General features: G+C 41.9%; 1 protein-coding gene and 1 non-coding gene across 8 annotated transcripts in view; both read left to right on the top strand.

Annotated features, from left to right (window-relative positions):
* Positions 1–7,385, top strand: part of LOC100941679 (NADPH--cytochrome P450 reductase) — a 72,330-nt gene that overhangs the window by 23,665 nt on the left and 41,280 nt on the right. The window contains exon 1 of one of the 7 annotated variants that reach the window (XM_012807870.2): positions 321–862. The exons of the other annotated variants lie outside the window; for them this stretch is intronic. The gene's annotated coding sequence lies outside the window, so the exon portion shown is untranslated. Of the gene's footprint in view, positions 1–320; positions 863–7,385 lie in introns of those variants that run through there. 7 annotated transcript variants of the gene reach the window in all.
* On the top strand, positions 5,454–5,585 carry LOC111726733. The gene has a single exon (XR_002774438.1). It is a non-coding gene; the product is annotated as a small nucleolar RNA SNORA14 (small nucleolar RNA).

The following is a 7,385-nucleotide window of genomic DNA, read 5'->3' as shown; positions in this document are numbered from 1 at the left end:
AAATACATAGAAATCCTGGTAAGGCTTATTTTGGGGATAGGTCTTATTTTTGGGGAAACATGGTATCACAAGAATGGAAAAGCAAGTATCCAATGTACTAAAGCCAATGGATGAATTAATATACAGCCATACAAGAGAAAAACTCAATTCAAGGGAGGAGGAGGTGGGAAAAAGAGAAGAGGGAAGGGGATTGGTGTGCTCCTACTTAATGGGCACAATGTAAGGGTATATGATACGCCTCCTAGGTGCAGGACACAACTACAACAGGGACTTTACCTAACAAATACAAACATTGTGATCTAATTGTTTCTACCCTCGTATTAATCTGAAATACTAATAAAAAAATAGAATCCTTAGTGTACCTTTGCTTTTTGGGAGACCAGATTGGCTTTGGCCCATCCCTCATTTCCATACGTGAAGGGGGTTAACTCTGTCCTTGTTGCAGCTGTTAGTGTGTCATGGGGACTGTAGCGTGTGTGTGTGTGTGTGTGTGTGTAAGGGTGAGATCCTTAACAGCTTGTAACTCCTTATTCCAGGTGATGCGCTAGAGGCAAATGCAGACTTCAGAGTTTGAGGAAACTAAGGAAAGTCCTCTAACTCTCTGTTTCTCTTCCCTATTTTTATTTAGAATTAATAGAGGCAAAGGAGTGTTCAAGAGGATGAGCCAGTACAAACTCCTGTGAAGTGTGTTTTGTGCCTATAGACCTTCTTGTGCTGCTGTTTAGTAGTGCTATTGAAGCATACCCACAGAGTGCCCCAGAGCTTGGGGAGCTGTGGGTTTGTCCCCCTTGGTGTTCAGGCCAACTGGCAGCAGCCCCAGAAATGCTTCTAGAATTAGGCACAAGCCGCAGCAACTGGCATGGTAAGCCCTGTGCTGAATAATTCCTGCTCTTCCACCTGCTTCCTGCTGAGTCATGCTTGTACAGATGTAGCTTTGGTTGACAGTCTTCTCCTTTCACTGTTGCAACAGACACATGCTAGTCATGTGTTTCCAAATAATGTGGGGGAAAGGTCACGAGCTGGGGCCACTTGAGCATCTGTGGTAGAGAATGTTTTCTAGGATGTCTTGGTCAAGGCTCTGTGACCAGACTGATATTGAGGGTACAAACATTATTGTGCAGTATTACCTTCCTTTGGCCATCATTCTAATTATAGCCACCCATTGCCTGGTCATCACCAGCTGCCTGGAACCTAAAGACAGACTGGCACATGGGGTTCCCTTTTAAAAGCCGGGTCCCTTTTAAAAGCCTATCTCTTACTTGCCACCTGTACACCCCCACATAGAAACACATACCATTGCACCACACTTAAGTCACCCCAGATTCTATAGATGCTTTTGTGTTCTAGGCCTTGGCATGTGCATCCTCTGTCAGGAACTTCGCTTATGCCACCTATCTGACTGGTGGCTCCTGGTCAGTCTTCATCATCCAGTGCAGATGTTAGCCTCTGGGTGCCCCTTCCTGGACTCTTTTGGACTATCTTGCCCCCTTCTTCCTCAGAGCTCAGTGTTGTGACTGGTGGGATATGCTTGCCCTTCCTCACAGCGAAGAGCTCTTTGAGGCAGAATCAGAGTGTTGCTCCCACCTGAATCTGCACATTTAGTTTCTGGCTGCAACATGTGTCTCTCAGCTGCTGGCTGGGTACATGGACAGAAGAGTGACAGAGGCATGCCCTTTGACATGGTGTTTTTGTACCTGAACATTTTTCTGGAGGTTATTCCAGACTGTAAGCTCTGTAAGAACAGGAGCTGTGCATGCCTTATGCTTCCGAGTGTCCCCAGTGCTCTGGGCCTCATAGGCAAGCAACCAGATGGCATGTAGCAGAGCCCTGGCACATCTTCCAACTGCTTTGGTAGGAGCTTTCAGCATCTTTGGGCACACAGAGCAGTAGTTCATGAGGCTTTGGGGCACATCTCCAGCACATGGAAGAATCAAGAGGCAACTCAGAGTATCTTGAACGTATTTCACAAGGTCCATGGATAAGAGGTATCTCAGACCCAACTCCACAACCTCTTTACTCTTATTTTAGATTATCATTAACAAGCAGCAAGCAGCTAATTTTCCAGTTCAAGCAGATTCAGAGCATCCAATTACAAATGAGGGAGAGACTTCTAAAGGAACATCGGTACTGTCATAGTGGTGAGAGTCATCTTGTCCATAAAAAAAGACAAAAGACACCTCCAGCAAAGATGCAAGCACTGAAAGGCTATAGCCTGGCATCTCTCCACATGGGTGCAAGCACCCTTCCTTGCCTTAGTAACCCCTGAATACATCTGTAATGATACAATCTGAGTAATATAGAACAGGCATGCTGCATGAACTCCAGACACAACAGAGAAATAGTTAACATATATATATATATATATATATATATATTTTTTTTTTTTTTTTTTTTTTTTTTTTTTGAAACAGAGCCACAAACTGTCACCCTGGGTAGAGGGCCGGCCATGGCATCACAGCTCACAGCAACCTCCAACTCCTGGGCTCAAGCAATTCTCTTGCCTCCGCCTCCCAAGCAGCTCGGACTGTAGGCGCCCAACACAATGCCCGGCTATTTTTTGGTTGCAGCCGTCATTGTTGTCAGGCAGGCTGGGGCTGGATTCAAACCTGCCAGCTCAGGTGTATGTGGCTGGTGCCTTAGCTGCTTGAGCCACGGGTGCTGAACCAGTTAATATATTTTGGAAGCAGCATAGAGTTTTGAGTACTGCCTGTGGTTCTTGGTGATTATCCCCACATTGCCTTAGGGATAATAAACCTGAGGACCTGAGAGGTTAAGTAACCTCCTGAAATTCCCACATTCGGAAACTAGTAGGACTCAGAACTTGTTCATTCATTGCAGTGCTAGCTAACTAGGTATGCTCCAGTTATCTAGAGCAGTCTTTTCAACCTTTTTTTATCTCACTGCACATTTGAACCTGTAGTTAAACTTCCGGAGCACACTTAAATTATGCTGATCAAATAAAAAAGTCAAAAAAGGACTATGCTTACTGTGTTTTGAACTTATTTGGAAAATAATTTAATTAATGATCTTTAATAATTTTCATCGCACATCATTGAAAATCACTGATTTGGGCTGGGCAAGGCAGTCCACACCTGTAATCCTAGCACTCTGGGAGGCTGAGGTGGGTGGTTTACTTCAGCTCATAGGGTGGAGACCAGCCTGAGCCAGAGCAAGACCCCACTTCTAAAAACAATTACTAGGCGTTGTAGCGGGTGTCTATAGTCCTAGCCACTTGGGAGGCGTAGGCAAGAAAATCAGTTAAGCCCAAGAGTTTGAGGTTGCTGTGAGTTGTGACGCTGTAGCACTCTACCAAGGATGACAGAGTGAGACTCTGTCTCAAAAAAAAAAGAGAGAGAAAGGAAATCACTGATCTAGAGAAAGGTCTGGTAAAATTTTTCTGTAAAAGGCCAGGTAACAAATATTTCAGGCTTTGCAGGTTGAGAGGTAAATCTAGGATATTATATAGGTACTTATACAACAAGAAAGACAATAAATTTCCACAACATTTTTTGTTGATGAAATTCAAATAATAATAATTGAGCACAATTTTTTTTTTTTTGAGACAGCCTCAAGCTGTCCCCCTGGGTAGAGTGCCGTAACATCACAGCTCACAGCAACCTCCAACTCCTAGGCTTAAGCATTTCTCTTGCCTCAACCTCCCAAGTAGCTGGGACTACAGGGCCCGCCACAACGCCCGGCTATTTTTTGGTTGTAGTTGTAATTGTTGTTTGATAAGCCCAGGCTGGATTCGAACCCACCAGCTCTGGTGTATGTGGCTGGTGTCTTAGCCACTTGAGCTACAGGCACCGAGCCACAATTGAGCATAATTTTAAAAATACATATCTACTAAAAAGAAGAATGGAATTATTTTTGTAAGGATAACATTTTGCTTAATTGACATTCAAAGTTTCCTGTCATCAAAATCATTTGCAAATACTCACCTGCTAATGCTGATCTGTAACGAGATTTTACTTATTCTTTTTTTTTTTTTTGCAGTTTTTGGCCGGACTGGGTTTGAACCTGCCACCTCTGTCATATGGGGCCAGTGCCCTACTCCTTGAGCCACAGGCACCACCCTACATGTTCATTTTTGAAAATATCTTTTCACACAGATAGCTACCAAATAATAATAGTAGTCTGTGAGCATATAATTTTAGTTGAGCATATTAATCATTGGAAGGCAGCATGTATAGGATTCTATTAGATTCTCCCCTTGATATTTGCCTTTTAGCATATTGTTATATTACAGACCAATCATTTCTATTGAGAGTTAGGTGGAAGCTCCTCAATTATACAAATAGTAGATTTTTAAAAAACTTTTTTTTAGAGACAGAATCTCACTTTATCACCCTCTGTAGAGTGCTGTGGTGTCACAGCTCACAGCAACCTCCAACTCCAGGACTTAGGCAATTCTCTTGCCTCAGCCTTCCGAGTAGCTGAGACTACAGGCACCTGCCACAACACCCAGCTGTTTTTTTTGTTGCAGTTTGGCCGGGGCTGGGTTTGAACCTGCCACCCTCAGTATATGGGGCTAGCACGCTACCTACTGAGCCACTGGCGCTGCCCAGTTAAGTAGATTTTTAAATATGGGAATTTCCTTCATACTTTCAGGATCTTAAAAACCCTGCTGGAACTATAGTTGGAATTCAAAAAGTGTAAATTTTTATTGCAGTGGAGATCTCACTTCTTGTTTTCCCTTGATAGTATAGGAATTGGACTACATGTAAAGCAATTTGACATGACTTGTGATTCAGACAGTGTTAGTCTTACTGAAATGGATTTACTATGATGTAAGTTTTGCATATAAATGCTGTTTTACCTTATAATTTTAGATTGGCCTCATAAAAAAAATGTCAAGTCTGCAGCAAGGCTAATTTCCAGAGCTATTTAGTATTCAATAATAGTGGTTGAGGGCGGTTCTTCTTATTCAGAAAAATTTCAGTATTGACCCTGAGCTCCAAATAGTCATCTTACAACTACAAAGCCATTGAACTGCTATATAGTAGGACAGTTAGGATATTCAACTTCTATTTCTGATGAAAATTCACAGAAGTGATTTTTTTAAGTCCATGAAAGCAAATAAGAGTTCACCATTGACACTCCTGGTTCAATAACATATAATAGATTCAAATATTTTTTTTTCATAGTACCTGCTAATGAATAAGATAGTGAATAATCATAGGCTTTAAAAACCTTATATTTTTACAAGTTTTTCAAAAGCTAAAGTAAGCCTTTTTCTGCTCCACATGTATTTTTACCATCACCAGGTAAAACACATCTTTGCATATTCCTCTTCAAACTTTACTAGTGTTTTCTCAACTTCTTTGAACATGTTCTTACTTGTAGTTGTTTCATACTAATTCTTCAGTCACATCAAACTTGGCGTTGACTCCTGAAATAACCACCAAGAAGTATAGGTAACATCTTTAGACTATTAGAAGCCAGGGAATTATATGCATTCTTAAATTTCCTTGGTAGCTTTACTCTGTGCTTCCATGATATGAGTGAATGCATAGAAATTGCAGAGGAATCCAAAGGACTGTGCTTCACCTATGGCTCAGTGTTATTTTATACCTGTGACATCATTTAAGAAAATTATAAGGGGAAATTATAAATTAAAAAAAATTTTTTAAAGGAAAGGAAATCTTGGCTCCCTGAAGAAGCAAGGAAACCTATTCTTCTTGATGTCAGAGGAAGCCTAGTGAATGGCAGGACTTTACACCACCTGCCTAACCCAGGGTAACCCACCCTAAGGTGTCAGTAGAAGCCATGTGGAGAGCAATGTGGAGGTGCTCTTCCCTCTTCAAGCTCAGGTTGTCAGCAGAGGTCTATTAGGGAGATAGAGACCTAGTAGGGAGATAGCACCAGTTGGCATTCTCCTCCCCTACCAGCAGTGTGACAGAGAAGGCCTGCTATAGTGGCAGATTTAAATAAGATTCAGGTCTTAAAATATAGTAGTCAGAATTTCCAGGATAGAGTGTGAAAACTTACCTACCATACCAAAAACCAGGAAAATCTCAACTTGAATGAGAAAAGACAATCAGCAAATGCAGCAAATGCAGCAAGATGACAAAGATTTTAAAATTATACAAGGTGTAAAGAGACATCTGAGAACTCAAAGATGCAGTAGCCAAAATAGAAAACCCAATGGATGACTCTACAGCAGACTGGAGCAGACAGAGCAAAGAATTTATGCATTTGAAGTCAGAATAGCAGGAATTACCCAGTCTGAACAACCGAGAGAAACTAGACTGATTAAAAAACAAACAAATGAAAAACCCAGAGCTTCAGAGACTTGTGGGACTAATAACAAAAGATCTAATTCAGTTGTCGTCATAGTCTCAGAGAGGAGAAAGAAGGCAGAGCTTAAAAAATGTTCAGGAAACAATGGGTGAAAAGTTCCCAAATTTGTCAAAAGACATAAATCTAAAAATTCAAGAAGCTGAATGAATCCAAATAAGATAAACCAAAAGCATTTTGCTCCAGTAGCATCTTGGTTTGGATGATAAACTTTCTGGACACTCTAGCTATAGAGGAATCTGTTTAAATCCCTCTTTTGGACACTGCTTTCTAGCCTGTTGTCTTGGAGAGTCTAGTTTCTCCCTGAGCATTTCTTGGTCTGTAGAGGTTGAGTCATTAGGCAAGAGTAGGGTTTGTTTCCCTGAGGGTTTTGGAGCTTGACAGAGGTCTGTGAACCTGAGCAGACCCTGTTACCTTGGCAGCCAAGGTGTAGGAGACAGGCTCCTGTATAGGCAGTGACTGCTACTGGGGGAGTGCATGCAGGAGGGGAGGACTACATTACTTGCTTTCTCCTCCCTTATTTGCTTCAGGTGACAGGTTCTCCTTGATGCCAGTGCTAGGTTCTTGCTCAATCTTGTTTACTGACCCAAAGTTGCATATAGTAAAAACAAAGTTGCAAATATTTCCTGGAAGATAATCTGCTATTCCAGTATCAAGAACATGCAGAGAGCCTTTGTGTTCTTGTCTCATTTTCCCTTTTAGGAGCTAGCAAAGCTCCTGCCAATGCCCGGTGGCCTGAATGACCCATGATTTTTTGTCCACCTTTCTCTGCAGTGTGTGGGACTAGAGTTGCTCTGTTTGGCCCTGCTGCTTTAGCAGGGACTGGCCATCTGTTGAAATTCAGGAGGAATAGTAGTCAGGCTATCCATACATAGTTTTTGCTCTTTTCTGTGTATGTGGTGTATTTTATAATAAAAATGAAAACTCTTACATAGAGACCCGATTTATTTTATTTTATTTTTGAGGCAGAGCCTCAAGCTGTCCCCCTGGGTAGAGTGCTGTAGCATCACAGCTCACAGCAACCTCCAACTCCTGGGTTCAAGCAAGTCTCCTGCCTCAGCCTCCCAAGTAGCTAGGACCACAGG

The sequence above is a fragment of the Otolemur garnettii genome, unplaced genomic scaffold, assembly GCF_000181295.1.
Source record: "Otolemur garnettii isolate 467f Iridium unplaced genomic scaffold, OtoGar3 scaffold00077, whole genome shotgun sequence".
Classification (NCBI taxonomy): Eukaryota; Metazoa; Chordata; class Mammalia; order Primates; family Galagidae; genus Otolemur; species Otolemur garnettii.
This window is presented reverse-complemented; position numbering and strand designations above follow the sequence as displayed.